This window comes from Anomaloglossus baeobatrachus, chromosome 3, assembly GCF_048569485.1.
Source record: "Anomaloglossus baeobatrachus isolate aAnoBae1 chromosome 3, aAnoBae1.hap1, whole genome shotgun sequence".
In the NCBI taxonomy this organism is placed as follows: Eukaryota; Metazoa; Chordata; class Amphibia; order Anura; family Aromobatidae; genus Anomaloglossus; species Anomaloglossus baeobatrachus.
The window spans coordinates 191,112,832-191,133,284 of record NC_134355.1 but is presented as its reverse complement, the minus strand read 5'-3'; positions in this window follow the sequence as shown (position 1 = coordinate 191,133,284).

Here is a 20,453-nt window from a genome sequence, read left to right as displayed (position 1 = left end):
TTTGTTCGTGGGAAAACCCCTTTTAAAAGATTCACATTCACACTTTAGGTTTTTGGACAAATTTGTACTGAAAAACATGTAAAACAAATTTGACAATTCTGCAATGTGTGCGCACAGCCTTACTGTGCTGTGTAGTGGGATCATCATAGGAGCTAACCTCGATCTATAAGCACAGGGAATGATGACAATTAAACAGAGCCTGCAGTAGAAAACGGGTAGGAATTGCCACATTCAAGTCTGATATATTGTTACTCTTTATGCACACACATCTGTTTGTTCTGAAATGTCATCTGGAAGAACGGATACGCTTTAATTATTGAAAACTACCTTATTTACACTTATCCTTCATATAGCCTTCAAAATAAATTAAAAACATATTAAAAAGTGTGTGTGACTTAAATATTATATGGAGTAATTTAGTTCTGAACTTGGAAAAATAACTGAATGGAAAGCAAATGTTCACTGCCCCATTAAAAGGAACATTATTTCTTCCACAATAATTAATCTTTACATTTCAAGCACCTTTTATCTAATCTTAGATGCATTTACTTCACTGTGAAAGCAGCTTTTTCCAACCTGTTCACAATATTTCATTTATCTGTGTATTAATATCAGATAGTTAACCAGCAACGAGAGAATGCGTAACTGTGAGCTGCTTTAAATAATAATACTTCTAGGAGGCCGCGTATGTTTTGTGGCACTCATTTTAGGCAAGTATTCGTTTGGAAAAGAGATGAGGGACAGAAGGTCAAATCCAATAAACCAATCTTTATAAACTGATAGTTATGTGCTATGCAGCTCAGCAGGGAAACCACTTCAGAAAAATAAGCTCAGTTAGGTTTACATTTTGCAACATCGAGAGATGTCCATAAAACGCATAAGCGTTAAATTGCTAGCTATTGATTCCATTCATATCTTCAGGGGTGATGGTGCCTTTTTAAAGGATTGTGGACCTTTCAAAAAGAATTCCTTGGTTTAGACTGTAAATGAAGAGCTTTTCATTGTGTATTGCGAATACACACAATATGACATTGCTATCTGCCAGTACATTTTCTGTTAGCTAACCTTTACAGAGTAATGATTACTATGTAAAGAAATTGTAGGGAAAGCGCTTGTTCTACTCTTATAGTATAGAACTTGTATGGTTAGAAGTAGAACCGCAATCTTTTCTATTAGCACAGAGCTATAAGGTTATTATTATTTTATAGCCAAGGTCTTTTAGCAAATGGCCATATATACAATGGAACCTATGGTTGTTATAGAACTCATTGTTATTTACTGATTTTAAAAATCGATGCATTTCATGCCTAGTAATAAAATACTAAAGTAGGTGGCTAAGTTCACACATAAGAGAAGAGTCAATATATGGTAAAACAGCATGCCAAAAAAGGCACAAAAAAATTCTGATTTTTATTTTACTTTCCTCATGTTCTAGAATTACACCAAGTTTAGGTATAGCAATATTTCAGGTGATGTACTCTTCATCAAGCTTTTTATTAAAAAAAAAAAAAAAGTGATCGAAGGTGAAAATGATGTGTTTAAATGTACCATTTATAAGCGAGAAATGCTGGGTTGTCTGGAAATCATGAAACGCAATACTGGGTAGTAGCCAAAAGAACAGGCCCAGTGGCAGAATGGGTTGTGTAAGCAGAGGAATGTGGTGCCATAGAAATGATGTACTATGCTGTGAATACAAACCATCAGCAAATATGCAACCTATAGGATGGATTGAAAAGTCTGCAGTCTGAAGTCCAAAATTAACTTTTAATTTATCACAATTCTTTTATTAAGTATAGAAGCTTTATTTTTAAAACCCTATCAAATTGACTAATAACATTTATTTGTTCACTTATATGGGCCATTTACTGGGACTGACATCCCTACCCCATCACCATTAAAAAAAAAATAACAAAATTAGGAAAATAAGCATATTTGGTATGGCTATATCTATTAAAGTTTGACCTATCAAATTATAAAATTAATCCGGTCAGTAAATGTCATAAACAGAAAAGTAATCAAAATGCCAATCAAAACATTGTACACTGGAGATGCAATATTCTCGAAATCACAGACTTGGAATGACCAACTTCTCGTGTTATGGCTGATAGGGCCACCTCTTTGGCCTTCATCTGGAGAACCTGCTGCTGGGGGGTTTCAGTCACTTTGAAAAGGCACACTATTTTTGCAAAGTCAGTGCAAACTGGAGAGTTAGGCTGCCAGTTACATAAAGTTTGTCAGAGAATTAAGGAAATTAGCACGAGGTGCCAGATTAACACCAATAACTTGCAAGTATCTGAAAGTGTTCTCTAATTTTGATCAGTGTTCTTTTTCATTTATCTCATACACATTTTTATGTGCTTTTGAAAAAAAACAATGTATGAAATAAGCTTATTATACTGTTAGTTTACTCATGTTAGGATATAATCACATATAACAACACAATGACCTTAACATTTAGGTCAGAAAAATGACGACAGGGCACTACTCAATTCATGGCTATTTTTCTGGCATCAGCCATCAATCACACTTGGCGTTTTACCGCTATCTGCAGCAAACTACTGGCAGCAGGAAAACAGGCAGGGAAAAAGAATTAAACAGCTACGGGGTGCTTATTCAAAAAAGAAGCAGCGTAGTCCAAGGTATATGGAGGTATAAAAAAGAAAAAGCACTCACCGATTGTTGCTGTGCAATAGAAGAGTATTTATTCACATGTGCGGGTTACATGCTGTGGCAAGCGGGAAGGGGGTAGGACGGAACAGCACGTCAGACGACGGCCGTTTCGCACTCTATAGCAGTGCTTCGATGGGTCTAACAGAAAGTGAATTTTGTTATTCAACAATACGGCTCGTCCTGCAAGAAACAAGCATAATGCTATACCAACAGAAAAATAAAAAAGTTACCAAGGGGTGAAGAGGTTAATGAAAATAATTCATTACAAGTTGGATTTTGTAATGCTACTGAACTGGAGAATCAGGTAAATAGGTCATTTTTACAATTTTATGAATGCTGGAAAAAAAATTCCCCTTCACAAAAAAATATTTATATTTCATTACGAGGAGATATGCCATTCACATTTTCACCTTATTTGCAGGTCCTGGCAAATTAAAACAATTTGATTGAATTTGAACAAATCGTAAAAAAATAGGAGGATGTCAAAGGTCACAGATCATCATTACAGATATGGTTATTAAAGGGTAAATCTGATTGTGGTGTACTCCTGCAATGATGAAGAACATTGAAAATAGTAATGGCTTTTTAACCCCTTTCTGACATGCACCGTACATGGACAGCGCAAATCGACATGGGGTGTATGTGACGGGCTCAGATTCTGAGCACCACACCCAGCAGAAAATGACTGACACACAGCCAAGGCTCAGCCTCTATGGGCCACAGGTGTTATCCTGTTAAATACCGCTATCAGTCTCTGATTCAGCAGCATTTACAGAATACACTAAAGAGAAAAAAAAAAGTATAAAAAAAATAATAAAGATTTTTCTCACTTAACTGTTTAACAAGATAAATACAAGAATGGTTTTCATTTAAATCTTTCATGGTTTAAGACTTCCTAAACCAGGACAAAAATAAAACTAAAACAACCTGTCCAGAATAATTGAAACAAACAGCTCTTAACAGTCCATACAACTATGGCGTCTGCCCACTCAGGATTAAAGATTCAGCTATTTCAAGAACACCACTTCAGAGGTGTACTCACCTCCCTACACACACATGAGTGAATGCAGAGACCTTCATTTTACCTCATGGACCACACCCTAGGGTGGAGGCCTGCACAGTAGTGATCGGTGAGTGTGCTTGATCGAGCATCGGGGTGCTTGGGCACGCTCGATACCTGATTGAGTATCCCTGGATTACAGGCATATAGGACAGGATTAGAACCTTGCTAATGCAACCTAAAACCAAAAGTCCCATGTCAGGGCTCCCTCTTTTATATTCCCTAAAGACATGAGCGGTGTTTGAATCGAACTGTTCGCCAATCTCAAATTCAACCTGTTTTAGGTGATGTTCGAGTTGTTTGACGAACGCGAACAATTAGCTTCAAGTTCGACAGTTCGAGGGTATGTTCGATAATGGTTCGATTACCAAAAGCGTAACTGGCTTTTCACAGTAAGTGTAATGCAATCATTGTTTCTCTCGCACCCATTCAAGTCAATGGGGTGAGAGAAAAATCGCACTGCACTCGCTGTACACCGGTATACCGCGAGTGCAGGGCGAGAATGACAATAGCCGGCAATGGAGGAGAGAGGGAGAGAAATCCCTCCCTCCCCTCCAACGTGCCGGCCTGCCCCTCTGCAGCACCGGCCTGCCCCCCGTGGCTGAGATCTGCATCCATGAATGGACCTCAGTCGAAGGGACACTCACATGACACTCGGCTCTGCTGTACTGCCAGCGTGAGCCCAGTGTCATGCAAGGGGATCTCAGTAGATCCCCGTGTGGCCCCAGCCTAATATCCAACTTCAGTGCATAGTGTGCAGGGGTGCGGGGGTTTAGATCAGTGCTGCTGAAATAATGGCGATCTCCTTTTTTTTTCTTTTTTTTTTTTTCTTCTTCTTCTCCTAACCACGTGTATAGTGGGGTGGTGCAGGCTGTCAATCAATCACACACACACACACAGCAAAGTGCATAAGTGCATTTTTTTGCACACAAGCAAGGGCATGTGTCATGATCTGTGTATGTCACATGTCCTTGCCCTATAAGACCAGGACATTTTCCCCATCATCGCCATTACCTCCGTGCTGCAGTTGTCAGTCACCGCTACTGCTGCTGTGGGCGCTATAAAGTTTAATAGAGACATAGGTTTAGGTAGTAGGGACTAGTTGTAATTTCAGCCCTTTTGAGGGCTAGGTTAGAGCAGTTCCTAGCAATTTTTGCCAGGCAGGTCTGTTACAGTGCTGTGGAAGTGTTTTTACAGCATCTGGCCAAATCTAGCTCAGGCAATCCTTTTGGGCAGGTAGTGTAGCACTGCTGTGTAGAAAGCTACACCGCGTGGCTATCCAGTAACCAATTTTTTACTGCAGCTACCCCAGGCAATCCCTTGGGCATAGTAGCAGTGTCTGGTGGTCAGTGTTGTACCACTGCTGTGTAGAAAGCTACACCGCCTGTTTATCCAGTAGCCAATTTTTTACTGCAGCTACCTCAGGCAATCCCTTGGGCATAGTAACTGTGTCTGGTAGTCAGTGTTGTAGCCCCACTGTAAAGTAAGCTACACCGCCTGTCTATCCAGTAGCCAATTTTTTACTGCAGCTACCTCAGGTAATCCCTTGGGCATAGTATCAGTGTCTGGTAGTCAGTGTTGTAGCCCCACTGTAAAGTAAGCTACACCGCCTATCTATCCAGTACCCAATTTTTAACTGCAGCTAGCACAGGCAATCCCTTGAGCATAGTATCAGTGTCTGATAGTCAGTGGTGTAGCACTCTTTGAAAGTAAGATACAGCACCTGTCTCCAGTGGCCAATTTTTAACTGCAGCTAGCCCAGTCAATCTGTGAGGAAGGTGCAGGCAGAGATATAATGTTGCCTTCATCCAAAGGTGGTGCTCTCGATATCTGAGAGAGCCCAACACCAGCAGCTGTTTCCACTTCCAAAACAACTGACGACCTGCCAATCACACTGCCTGTTGCAGGTAAAGAGGTGGAAGGTCTGCATCCAAAACCATGTGTGACTGCTGTCCCCACAGTCACAGAGGATGAAGAGCACGTGGATGCACTTGATGGGGCAGACGGTGGTTGGCCCGCCCCGCTAGGCCGCATTGTAGCATAGTGAGCTTCCCACTGCGACTTATGCTTCATATCCATGTGACAGTTCATGGACTAAGTACTCAAACTAGTGAGTTTTTGGCCTCTACTTAGAGATTGGTGACAAATATTACAGATGACATGAGATGGGTGATCCTTTGCGATGTCAAAGGCCCAGGCTAGGCAAGGCTTAGAGCCCATGCGACCTGCAGAGCCACGACGACTTCTGCTCCGAGGCAGAGTTGTGGCTGAGGATGCAGTTGTTGACGTGCTTCCCGTACTCAGTCTGTCTAGGAAGGCGCAACCTAACCTCGTCGTCAGTAGCATCCTCCACCTCCTCTGCTGACCTCATCGAGTGCCTGACTGTGGGTTGACAGTAAGTGGGATCTCTAACCTCATCATCACCCTGTGTGTTCTCACTCCCCTCATCCTCAGAGCCAACCTCTTCCTGCCCTGACCGAATAGTAAAGTTGTCGTTCCAATCAGGTATCTGAATCTCATCAGCATGTTCCTCATTGTCTTTACTAAGAGGAGTTACAGTTTGGGAATGAGGGTCTACATTATGCTCTGAACCTTCTTTATCAGGGCCTATATCCGACTCACAAAGCTTCTGTGCATCACTGCAGATCATTTCCTTGTCTGGACTCACTGCAGCTTTGGAGCACACCTGATTCCTAGGCTATAGTGTGACAACAGCTCTGCAGACTCAACCATCTCTGTTACCGCATACTCAGCAGGGCGAGTGGAGACTTGAGAGCTGGTAGGATGCAAGTGAGATTGGGGTGACACCTCAGAGGACTGGAGTATTTGGGATGTTGAGGTGGAGGAGAGGCCACTTGATGGAGCGTTTGAAATCCATTCAAGCACCTGCTCTTTTGGTGCCTCATCTACATTTGGTAGTGATGGTCGTGTCCGTATGAAAGGGATCATATCAGATTGTCCACGGAAAGAAGTAGACCTCTTATTTTGGCTGGAAGATGGTGTTTCTTCAGCAGATGTTACTGTTGCTTTACCACCTACACCACGGACACAAACTTTTTTTCCCTTTCCAACACGCCTGTTCCCCTTTCCACCAGCATCTGGCCTTTTTCCACTCATTTTGTGTATGACCAAATTTGCAACTCTGCAGGGACACCCTACTCAACGCCATCTCAGCACAGCAGTCAGTACTCGGTCCCTCAGATGTGGACAAGTAAAAGACCATTTTCTCCTAGCCATGACAAAGCTGTGAGATTCATTCTGTATACCACTGGTGTTTAGTGGAAAAGCCGATCTAAGATTGTGTAACAGCTTCTGCTGATATTCCTGCATACGTGCGTCTCTTTCTATGGCAGGAGTTATTTCATCACATTTTGTCTTGTACCGGGGATCTAAGAGTGTGGCAATCCAGTAGTCAGCATTACTTTGAATTCTGACAATCCGAGGGTCATGTTGTAGGTAGTTCAGCAAGAAGGCGCTCATGTGTCTTGCGCTCCCAGGAAGACAAAGTCCTTGCTGTGTTGTTGGCGGCGAGGTGAGAATCATGCTTCCTTCCTCTGCCCTCTCCCCCCATCCTCGCACAACAGATATGTGAGCAACGTGTCCCTCATCTGCTGAGTCTTCCATGCCCATCGCCAGTTCATCCTCCATTTCTTCCTGGGCTCCTGCACCTTCCTCAACAGTTTGGCTGCTACCATGCGCCCTTGTTAATCCCTCTCCCCCACCGTCCCATGCCTGCCGCCTTGGTGCTGCTGACCGTCTGGACCTTGGAGATCTTATCCCTTCCGCATATGACTCCTCCTGTACTTCCTCCCTTTCCTCTTGTCCCACCTCCTGACTCCGAATACTGTTTAGAGTGTGGTCCAGCATGTAGATGACCGGAATTGTCATGCTGATAATGGCATCGTCAGCGCTAAACAGCTTCGTCGCCATTTCGAAACTGTGCAGAAGGGTGCATAGGTCCTTTATCTGAGACCACTCCAGCAGCGTGATCTGCCCGACCTCTGGATCTCGTTGGCCCAGGCTATACATCATAACGTATTGCACCAGGGCTCGGCGGTGCTGCCACAGTCGCAACAGGTGCAGAGTCGAATTCCAGCGTATCAGCACATCGCATTTCAGCCGGTGAACCAGCAGGCTGAAAGACTTCTGGAGCGATGCAAGTTGTTGAGCTGCGGGGTGTGAACGGGGGAAGTGAGCACATAGCGACCATGTGTTACATCGCCACCGGAGTCTGCTCCAGCGACTTCTACTCCTATCTCCAGGCGATGCTGTGGATAGTGCTGGTAATGGGAGAGGACTCGATGCCAGCGGCGCCGGTGGGTGCAGGCTCCGCTCATCCACTGGGCTGGATTTCCTTGGGATCTGCAGTACCACTGGCTGACTGTAGGTGGCAGGTGTCTCCCAGCTGAAGTACCATAATCCAGCTACAACCTATGGGAAGACACCACACCCTTTTTAATTCCTCTCCTGTCTGCTGCCCACTGCCAGAGATAGTTCTGAACTTCTGGTTCCTGTTCCACCCTGTTCGGTTTTGTGATTTTGTGTGCTGACTACCGCTTGTTTCCTGACTACGTCTCCTGCCTGCTGTTTATGTACCTCGTTGCCCGACCCGGATTTGCCCTCTGCTTGTTTTCTGATTACATCCTTGCCAGCCGATTCTGTCCCTGTTCCACAATTCCTGGTTTGACCCTGCCTGACTACTACTCTCTCCGAGTGCAGCCTTCCACAAGTAGTGATCACCTTGGGCCCTGTGTAATTCCAAATTCCTGTATAGGGGTTAAAGGCTTTCAGGGTTCTAGGGGTCCTGCTTGGTGAGTGGCTTCCCTATAGCCTATCCTTTGCAGCCCGTCTGAGTCTGTGGATCCAGGCAAGCGTTACATGGTGCCCTTTGCAGAAGCCCATCTAGGCTGGGATAGTGGGCTAAAAATTGCTGGACAACCAAGTGCAACACGTGAGCCATACAAGGCACGTGTGTAACATTGCCCCGGCGAAGGGCCGCACCCAGGTTTGCAGCATTGTCGCACACGGCCATCCCTGGCTGCAGGTTGAGTGGAGACAACCATTGATGAAAGTCGGTCTCCAGAGCTGACCATAACTCCTCAGCGGTGTGACTCACATTTCCCATACATTTCAAAGTAAAGACCGCCTGATGCCGTTGAGCTCTGCTGCCAGCATAGTAGGTGTGCGCGGAATTCCTTGTGCGCAGTTCCAACGCGGGTGGCCTTACCAGACAGGCTTTGGGTGGTGGTGGAGGACCGAGACGAGGTTGAGGAGGCAGAAGCAGTGGAGGAACTTCTACATACAGAGGATTGACGCACAACTCGTGGGGATGGCAAGACTTGTACAGCAGACCCTTCTCCATCTCTCACCATAGTTACCCTGTGCCCAGTCAACAACATGTAACGCCCCTGTCCATGCTTACTGGTCCAAGTATCTGTGGTGAAATGCACCCTTTTTCCAAAAATTTGGCCCAGACACCACTTAAGTGGCATCAATTATCCCACAGTTGCAAACTTAAAATGGTTCTTTTCATGAAGCACATGAAAAAATCCACAAGCTTTTAGTCTCCCCAGGATGATACAGGGGTAGAAAAGTCCTTGCGGATACATGACTTGTTCATCTTGATGAATGTTAGTTTGTCCACATTGTCACTGGACAGACGCGTGCGCTTATCTGTCAGCACACACCCAGCAGCACTAAAGACACGTTCCGAGAGAACGCTGGCTGCATTACTTGACAAGATCTCCAAGGCGTAAGTGGCAAGCTCAGGCCATTTTTCCAGATTGGAAGCCCAAAATGAGCAAGGCTCCAGTTGCACAGTCATGGCATCGATGTTCACTTGGAGATACTCCTATAGCTGTGTCTCTTCCTCCTCCTTTTACTCGTCCAGCTCTTTTCTTTCAACATGAGTATATGTACTTGTCACTTTTCCATGTGTTTGTGGTGTCTTCTAAGTGTTTTGTCACCTTTTGGATGCCTTAGATGGTGTTTTCTATGTGTTTGTATGTGTTTGTCTTTGCCGGCCATTGTTTTCAATGGTGTTCGACGGTGTTCGAAAATGTTCGACGAACACACCCGCCGTTCAACGAGCTGAACTCGAACACTAGGGTGGTGGTTCATCTCTAATTCCCTATTAAAACCACTGTTAACTGCATTCACTGTAAAGCTAGCTGCAGGAGGAGAGAGAGATTTGGATTACAGGCATATAGGCCGGCATTAGATCCTTGTAATCCTTGCTGTTGCAACCTAAAATCAAAACGCCTGTGTCAGGGCTACGTCTATTCTGTTCCATAATAATACTACTGTTTCCTGCATTCACTGTAGAGCTAGCTGCTGAAGGAGGGATAGGTTTGGATTACAGGCGAATAGGCAGGACTTAGAGCCTTTAAAGTCCTTGCTGCTGTAACTTAAAACCAAAAGTCTCTTGTGAGGCCTACATCTATTCTATTCCCATTAATACCATAAAGTTTGCAGGCATATATCGGCTAATTAATTTAATATGCACAAGGTGTGCGGTAAGGGATGGGCAAGTGGACATGCTGCAGATGGTGCATGCAGTGGCCAAGGCTTTGGGCCTATTGAAACTGCACCTTTTGCAGGAGCACAAGAAACCCGCTCATCCACGAGACCTATCATCCACAGTTCCCTATCCATGAGTCCCTCTTGCTAATTTTTGTCACCTCTTGCACAGTGCATAGGTTTTACTAGTCTAGGGGTCCCACTCCTTAACAATGGGGAAAAAATGTATTCCGAGGCCCTACTTTATCTTCCAGGGTGTATTACTGTCCCTCCTTCTAATTTTTGGCAGGCCTTACACACTGCATAAGATTTACTAGTCTAGGAGTCCCACTACCTAACAATTTCAACAATGTGTGTGAGGCCCTCTTTGTCTAATGCAGGGTGTGTCAGAACCTCCTTCCTTCTAATTTTTGGCAGTTTTACCATTGTCCACATAGGCTTTGTGAGGTTGAGTCCCTGCTTAATAGATTAAACAGGATGTATCTGACCATGTTCCCCTCTACTATGTCATCTACTGTCATAATAGGCGACAGCTAAATATGGTGAGAAATAGCCCAGCTATTAAGGCTATTTTCACACGTTGCATGTTTGCAGCTTTTTTTTTTTTTGTTCAAATTAAAAGCTGATTTTTACAGCATCAGCAAAAACTAGATGATTTCATAAATCTAATGCACAATTTTTTTTCCTAACAAATAGAAAACTGCTACGTTTTTTAAAGAAGCATTTTTTTTCAACATTGAAAGCAATGAGTATGCAAAAACGCAGCAAAAATGATGTGTGTGAACATAGCTTAAAGGGGTTATTCGGCTTATTATGCTATGTTTTTGTTTATCGCACTATTGGGCTACATTGGGGCAGGTAAGTAGATAGTAACTTATCTACTTATGATTGCCTTGTAGACTGACATCACAGGATATGTCATGTAGCCACCCTGCTGGGCAGAGATATGGCGCCAGAGTCCCCTTTCCCTTTCCCTGCTTCCTCCCAAACATTCCAACTCTCCCCTGCCACTGCATGGGGCCCGTGAGCTGGAGAAAGAGGCATGGCGGCGGCTGCACGTGGTGTCACCGCCTGCACCGGGCCCCCTGCTCAGGCTCGCATTTCAAGTGTATCGGCATCACAGTTGCCGATAAAGTTCACAGCCACTGTCTGCTCTGACAGTTCAGCACAGCAGTGACGTCACTACTGTGCTGATATGTCTAGAGCAGACAGCAAGCGAACGAGGAACAGCGGAGGGAACCGGGGAGCGGTAAGTATGTATTCCCTAAATGCTTGGGCTGCAGAGCGACGTGTGTGTGGGGGGCTGCAGAGCGACGTGAGGGGGGGGGCTGCAGAGCGACGTGTGGGGGGGCTGCAGAGCGACGTGTGGGGGGGCTGCAGAGCGACGTGTGGGGGGGCTGCAGAGCGACATAGGGGGGCTGTAGAGCGCCGTGTGATGGGGCTATTAATTCCAATGTTGGAGTGAGGAGAGGTCAGTGCTGGGCAGAACACTGACAGCCAATGAGTGGGCAGAAGGCGGGTCTTGACCCTAAGGCTGGGCGGTGTCAGCTCTGACTGTGAGGTTTGGCACAGAAAAATATCATGTTTAGTTGAGCTGAAGGTAAACAAAGATATAACATGTTGAAGCATGCTTCCAGGTTCACATCACTGAGGCTGAAAAACCTCACTGAAACATATGTATCTTCCAGGATTTCACCAGTGACCATCTTGCATACTCCTGTCCAAAGCCTGGGACTTGACACCTTCCATCACTAAAAAAGAAAACTTTGACAGAGCATTTAGATTACCATATAATTTCCTGGGCCTATGCTTTACATCAGAGGTCTCAAACACGCGGGCCGCATGCGGCCCCTCAGGCCCGTGCCCCTGTTGACTATTGCGGCCAGTGTAGGGGCCGCCCGCAGCCACTGTCTGCGCTTTATGTCAGATGAATGTTTTGCCGGCGCTGTGAGCTCAGAGTCCATCACTCTTTGCACAACTATTCCTCCAATCCAATGGAAACTGCCTGACCTCAGCTGCTTACCTCTGATTGGCAGACGGCTACAGCTGCGTTGGAAACATTGTGCACAGAGAGCCTGACTCTTAGCGCGTAGCGCCAACAAAACAATCATCTGACATAAATCGCTGATGGTTACTGCCCCTGCACCGGCCGCGATAGTCAACGGGGGCATGGGCGTGCAGACAGCAAGAAGCAAAGATGAGGTAGCCGAGGTAACGGGGTACAGGTGAGAAGAATGATGGGTTTTTTTGTGTGTGTGTGTGTGAAGGATGGCACATTAACCCCTTAGCGACCTATGACGTACTGGGTACGTCATGGCTCCCTGGTACTTAAGGACCCATGACGTACCCAGTATGTCATGGCGAAATCGCGGCCCCAGAGCCCTGGTGGCTGCGATCGCTTTGCAAATACCTTAGATTCGGGGAGGAGGGAACCTCTGCCTGACATCAGGAGGGGTGGTGTCTCCTTCCTGGACCTACGGAGGCTGTGATTGGCTGAGCGGCGTTCGTCAGTAAATCACAGCCACTGTAGTGTTTCAGCCATTGAAAAAGGTTGAAACATTGAAATCCAGCCATGAACAATGCAGCTATAGCACTGATCATTGGCTGGAACTGGGTGACCTCTGTTTCACCCGCCCCCAGCTTTGATTGGAGAGACTGGCCTTGTGACCTATCTCTCCAATCACTGTGGATCTGGGGCCAGACCGCTCCCCTCAGCTTCACTCCAGCGTCTGTGGAAGCTGAGGAGAGCGATCGGTAAGTTATAGCGCCTCTGCCCCCTTTCATCCGCCACTGCCACTGACCCCCCCCCCCGACCCATTACTACAGGATGGGGATAAGGTGGGCACATTACTGTGGGATGGGGATAAGACTTGGGACATTACTGTAGAATGGGGACATTACAAGGATGGCCACAATACTATTGGATGGGGACATTACTATAGGATGAGGACAAGGTGGGCACATTACTATAGGATAGGGACAAGGTGGGCACATTACTATAGGATGGGGACTAGAATGGGCACAATACTACAGGATATAGACATTACTACAAGGGGACAAGGATGGGAAACATTACTATAGGATAGGGATAAGGCTGGGGACATTACTATAGGATAGGGACATTACTATAGGATGGGGACAAGGTTAGGCACATTACTATTGGGTGGGGACATTACTACAGGATGAGGACAAGGCTGGGGACATTACTATAGGATAGGGACAAGGTGGGCACATTACTATAGGATGGGGACTAGAATGGGCACCGTATTATAGGATAGGGACATTACTACAAGGGGACATGGAGGGGAAACATTACTATAGGATAGGGACATTACTATAGGGTGGGGACAAGGATAGGCACATTACTATTGGATGGGGACATTACTACAGGATGAGGACAAGGCTGGGGACATTACTATAGGATGGGGACAAGGTGGGCAAATTACTATAGAATGGGGACATTACTATAGGATGGGACAGTACTATAGGATAGGGACATTGCTACAAGGGGACAAGGATGGGGAACATTACTATAAGATGGGGACAAGGATGGACACATTACTACAGGATGGGCACATTACGATAAGATGGGGACAAGGCTGGGGACATTTCTATATGATGGGGACAAGGATTGGCACATTACTATAGGATGGGGACAAGGAATGAGGCACATTACTACAAGATGGGGCACATTACTGTAGGATGGGGCACAATACTACAAGGGGACAAGGATGGGCACATTTCAAGATGGGGAACATTACTAAAAGATGTTGGTCAAAATTTCTATATAGTGCTAATTCTAAAACTATTAGCTACAAGAAAGGAATAAAATGTAAAAAAAAACCTCAAAAGGCATGACTTTTTTTTTTTCTATCAACATTTTTTTATATTTAACCAAAGAATGTGCACATTTGCTATAATAAACAAGTGAAAAAATGTTCAAAATCAGTGATCCAAAGGTGTGTAAAAAAAAAAAATAAAAAAAATAAATACATATATATATATATATATATATATATAATATTTTAGTACCGATAATAATGTCACTTTGTCCTGCAAAGAATGCGGCCCCCCAAATAATTTTTTTTCCTCTGTGCAGCCCATACTCCCAGCCGAGTTAGTTTCCCCTGCTTTGCATGGAAGCTAAACTCCTGGAGCGTTAGAAGCCACTTGGTTACACGGACATTCTTCCTCTTTCCCTCATCCATCTCAGGGGCAAATGCTCTGACACCAACCTGAACTTTTGGCTTAACCAGTAGTATTCCAAGGTGTCAACTGCCCATTTAATGGCCAAGCACTGTCTCCATGATAGCATTATTCTTTTCACAGGGAGAGAGTTTCCTACTTCGGTGTAGTAGTATATTTGTTTTTTGCCATTTATATTCTGAGATATGGCTCTCAATCTGACCTCTGAACTGGCTATTTGGACCACAAACTCCGTATTGAAGTCAGGTTCCACCAAGACCAGCTGTTTAACAAATGGCTAGCTTCAACTCATGGAAAGCTGTCTCTGCTTTTGAAGTCCGCTTGGCCATACACACCTTTGTGCCCTTATGGTCAGTCACTGGTGTGGCTATTATGGCTAAATTTGTGATAAATAGCTGATAGTATCCCACAATTCCCAGAAAGGCTCCAACCTACTTCTTTCATAGTGGCTGACAATTTTAGATTGCTTCCACTTTATTTACTTGCGGCTTGATTTCGCCACTACCGAAGATATTTGCCCTCGTCCTTCAATCTGGTGCACTTCAGGTTTATGGTAAGTCCCGCCTTCCTTAGAGCATTATTACTGCCTGGACCTTCTCCCAAATCCAGGCTGAAAATCACAATGCCATCTAGTTATGACACGGCGTACTTCTTATGGGGGGCTGGGATCCAGTCCATGGCCCTCTGAAAAGTGTCTGGGGCTCCCTACAACCCAAACTGTATTATGGTTTACTGCAAGCAACCATCAGATAAAGAGAAGGCAGTCTTCGCCTTCGCACTTTGGCACATAGGAATTTGCCAGTATCCATTCGTTAGATCAACTGTGGTGATGTTCAATTCTTACTACTTCAGTAGATCATAGTTAGGGCTGCTTCTCACTTGCGAGTTTCTCGCAGTAGAGCAATGTGAGAATCTCGCATTGGAATCGGACACATGTTAGTGAATGATTCAGCTCCCATTTGCGATTTTTTTTTTTTCTCAGTCCAAATCGGACTGAGAAAAAAATCGCATGCTGCTTTTTTGCGAGTTTCTACTGCGAGTCTCTCCAATGCAAGTCTATGGGAGCGTGTAAAAAATCGGATGTCACGGGACGGCACTCACACCATCCTAGTGATATCCGATTTTCTAAATACATTTCTCGCATGTTTCCTAAAACACTGGAAACGAGTGATGTCTCACAATGTCTGTCAATCACTATTCTCTGTCAGTCGGTCTCTCCCTCTCGCTCTCTATTCTCTCTCTGTCGGTCAGTCTGTCGGTCACTATCTCTGTCCCTCTCTCTCTGTCTATGTCGGTCTAACCCTCTTTCCCCCTCTCTCATACTCACCGATCCCCGAACACCATCGCGGCGCTGCACGGCGTTCACACTGCTCCGGCGGCTTCTCCTCTTTTGAAAAAGCCGGCCGCTCATTATTCAATCTCGTATTCCCTGCTTTACCCGCCCACCGGCACCTATGATTGGTTGCAGTCAGACACGCCCCCACGCTGAGTGACCGCTGTCTCACTGCAACCAATCACAGCAGCCGGTGGGCATGTCTATTCTGAGCAGTAAAATAAATTAAAAAAACGGCGTGCGGTCCCCCCCAATTTTAATACCAGCCAGATAAAGCCACAGCTCTGTCTGTGTCGCGTCCTGATTAGCGGTCACCCGTGAAGGACTCACCGGTGACCGCTGAAGGCTGGTATTCTCAGGATGGGGAGCTCCACGTTATTAAGTACCCAAAAAACCCATCCTTGTCCGACGTAATCCACGGAGGTCCCTCGACGCTGTCAGCTCTGCTACATGAAGGTGACAGGAGCTGCAGAAGACACCGCCGCTCCTGTCAACTCCACGCAGCAACTGAGGTGAGTATCGCGATCAGCTGATGATGTCAGTCAGGTTACTCGCGGCCACCGCTGGATCCTCCACCTGTGACAGAAAGTCGCCCGAGTGACAGTGATGAAGTCACAGGTGAGTTGCGGTCACAGGGGGGAAGATCCAGCTGGCCGCGGGTAACCTGAGTGACGGCAGCGCTAATCGCACTGCTCAATTCAGTCACTCAGGGGATTAGCGGTCACCGGTGAGTCCTTCACGGGTGACCGCTAATCAGGACGCGACACAGACAGAGCCGTGGCATGACAATGAAGTCGGGTGAAGTTCACCTGAGTTCATTCTGATCGTGCAGCTCTGTCTGTGTCTGTCATCTGCCATTCAGCTCTGCTCCATGGCTGTCTGTGGCTGCTGTCAGCAGCCATGTAGCAGAGCTGAATGGCAGATGACAGCTGCTGAGAAAAAAAAGAATCACACACGGATTGAACACGCACTGCAATCACGAGAAAAATCTCAGGATCGCAGTGCAGTTGCATTGCACTCTGACCTAACGTGAACTCAAATCAGCCGAGTTTTTTTTCAGCTAACTCGGACAGATTTTCCTCGCATAGATGTGTTTCCAGCCTTAAACAAAAGTTAGGTCGGCTGGAAAGCCGTCTGATGCATTTCTAGCACTTCTTGCGCCCTTAGTCATAGATACGTTACTCCAACTGGACACGTACATTTAAAATCACAAGAAATCAATCAGAAGCTTCCCAAAACAAATACATGAATATATACATTCAAACTGTTAATACAATAACATGGTTTTCTTACGGAAATTCATCTCATTGGCTGTTTAGTGTTTAAGATCAAGATCCAATGCATCTCTCTCAAGATGTATTTATTTTACATATAGTTTCTCATATTTTTTCTACTTGGAGAACTATTTTTCGCTATTTGGCATACTGCTTGGGGTGGCAGTTTCCTATGAAAACCATCATATTTCTGGAGGTTGGACTTTTATATATGAGGTGAGTTTTCCTCCTTTTTTTTTTTCTATTTTTGTACGTGTGATGTACGTTGTCTGCCCTAGCCTCTCAATGAGCTCACTGACATGGGGCACTGGATATGTGTTGAATTTGGAGACTTCATTCAATTTCCTATACTCATTGCAGAATCTCCAATCACCATTGGGTTTCGGCACTAAGACAATAGGACTGGACCATCTGCTCTTAGACTCCCTAATGACATCCAGGCTAAACATTCTCTTCACATCCTTTGAAATCACTTCTTCGGGGATCCGGTACTGCTTCAAGTTTAACCGCACATGCAGTTCCATTAGAACGTCAAGCTCCACGATCTGCGAATATTCCAGTAACTGAAAACAGGTATTTGATTTGCTGGAGCACTTCAGAGCACTGCTGTGTTAGGGGCCATTTATAGTGTTTCTGCCACTGTGATATCCTCTATATTGGTTTCGTGTTTGACCACCATGCATGGAGCTTCAATCTGTTCCCTATCTCTCCAGTCAGGGCTTGATCAAGTTGATGTGGTATACTTGATTGTTCTTTCGTATTCCTGGCTGATGGACCTTATAATTCACCTACCCAAGTCTTTCTACCAATTGGTATGGCCCCTGGCATTTGGCTAGAAACTTGCTCTCCAGGCTTTAAATTAGGCTTCCCAGGTTTTCATTGCTATATCTAGGAGCCCCTGAGGATGGTGACCATAAAGGAGATCAGATGGAGAAAAGCGCATAGAGACCTAGATAACCTCTCTAAAGGAGACTATCAGATACGGCAGTAGACAATTCCAGTCCCAGCAATCTTTCTCCATGACCTCTCTGAGCATAGCCTTCAAGGTTTTGTTGAACCTCTCTACGAGACAGTCTGTCTGTGAATGGTACACCAATGTCTTTTAGTTGGGTAATCTGTAGGGCTTTACACAAGTCTCACTTTAGGATGTCTTTCGAAATGCACGTACGGGAAAAGAGAAGGACCAGCTATTTGACTATACTCCTGGCAGAGGAGTTTCTTAGTAGTACTGCCTCCAGGTACTGTGTCACGTAGTCTAGGATGAACAATATATATTGATGTCCTCTGGCGACCTTAACCATGGGTCCTACTAGATCCATGACAATGTGGTCTAAAAAGACCTCTCAGATGGGCAACAGCACTAAGGGACTTCAGAAGTGAGTGATTGGGGAGGTTAGCTGACAGATGGGACAGGACCTGCAATAGTTTAGAATTTCTGAATGACACCCGGGCCAGTAGATCCTCTACAAGATCCATTCTGTTTTGTGGGCCATGTGTAACGCCTTGCACCTGTAGGGCCCTGGTATTAATAGTTGCTCAATCACTTCTTTGCTTAGTGACTTAAAATAATTTCCCATTGAAAGCAAAATATGTGTAAGTGGTGTCAGCCCCTTGCTCTTGAACAACTGCATTTAAGGCAGTTACATTGTCAAATGCCCCATTAAGAGCTATGTTTCTGTCATGCAGTCCCAAAGTTCCGCCCCAGTTCTGTAATGTTTATCTCAGGGGATCCCATCTTCTCCTCATCTTTGATTAGTACACAAAAGGAAAACTCATCCGACTCCAGCTGTGACAAGGTTCCGTTAAGAAGTGGCCTGGCTCTTGAGTAACCAGCCACTGCAACACAAGTCCCAGAATAAGGCAAAGTCCCACCCTATTATAACAAGGTGTAAAAGGTGCTTGGGTAAATAGAAGAAAATCTAGCTAACCCCGGAGACCGCTCAGATTTGTTGATAATTGAAAGCAAAAGATCCCACTGCTGCTTCAGCGCCAGGCACAGATGAAAAAAGGAGAAAATGATCCAGCTTCCATGCTTTTTTCTAATAAAATCCAACCTTAATGGTATTTTTTTTTACTCGAAACGTCACCAAGTCTAAGGCCCCCTTCACACGTGAGTGAAAAACACTGACGTTCTTCACTGACGTGGAAAACACACACATGTCCCTCCATGTTCTGTGATTCACGGCACACGTGGGTTGTCCATGTGCAATTCGTGATTGCAAATGGACATTATTCACCTCCCTGCGCTCCTGCTGTCAATGGTGCTGAACTCCTCGGCTCTGCAGCGTCCGCTCACCGCTCTCTGCAGCTACTTCTGGGTTGGCTGTTCCTGCTTTCATGAATATTCATTAGCTGGGCAAGAGCTCCAGAGAGCGGAGGCTGCACAGTGAGTCACTGGAAAGGTGAGTTGAAAATGTTTATTATTTAATGTCAGTGTTTTTCTGGTACGTGTTTCACGGATCCCACCATAGTGTGGTCCGTGGGTCATCAGTGATGCCAGAAAAAAACTGACTTGTCTCCGTGCAGAATCACGAACGCGTGTGTACGCTGGATGGAGACATGTTCAGTGAAAAATCACTGATGTGTGAGCAGACCCATTGATTATAATGGGTCTGCGTATGTCAGTGATTTTGGTACTTATAAAAAAAAAGCACATACGTACCAGAATCACTGACGTGTGAAGGGGGCCTTACGCTCGAAACACGTCTGGTGTGAGTCCTGCAATTCCTATGAACCTCCTATATTACTCATGAATTATGTTTTGATGATTTTAAAAGAAATTACCATTAAAGGTGGATTTTATTAGAAAGAAAAGCATTGAAACTGGATCATTTTCTCCTTTTTTCATCTGTAAAAAGTGCTTGGCCACACTAACCTCATTAAAAGTGGTGCCAGTTTGTTTCTATAGTCATTCTGGAGACAGCATAGTCCTTAATATCCCAGTGAAAACATCAGTTAAAGGAAAGCTTTCTGGTACCAAAAGCCCACAAACCTAGCTCCACTTAGTCCACAAAATCCACCATCTTTCCCAGAATCAGTCGATGAGGGGGTGTGGCCCTCATTACGATCACCAAACTCCGAGTCCAACAGCCTCTTCATTGGTACTCTGTTTATAGTCATGGGATGTGGGTTTAAGAATGTCGATGTGCAGAATTAGTAGTTAACATGGGCAAAAAATAGATTTAACTGACTCTGAAAAATAAAAAATTAAGTATTAGAGGGATGAAGTATTCTTAAAATTGCTATTATTGCCCTTTGATCATAGAACCATCAAACGTTTTGTTGTACAAAGTCAACAGGGTAGTGAAAACTGTGCTGAGAAAAAAATAAGCACATTAACTGCCAAAGTTTTGAGAAGAATCAAATGTGAAGCGACCAGGAAACCGTTATT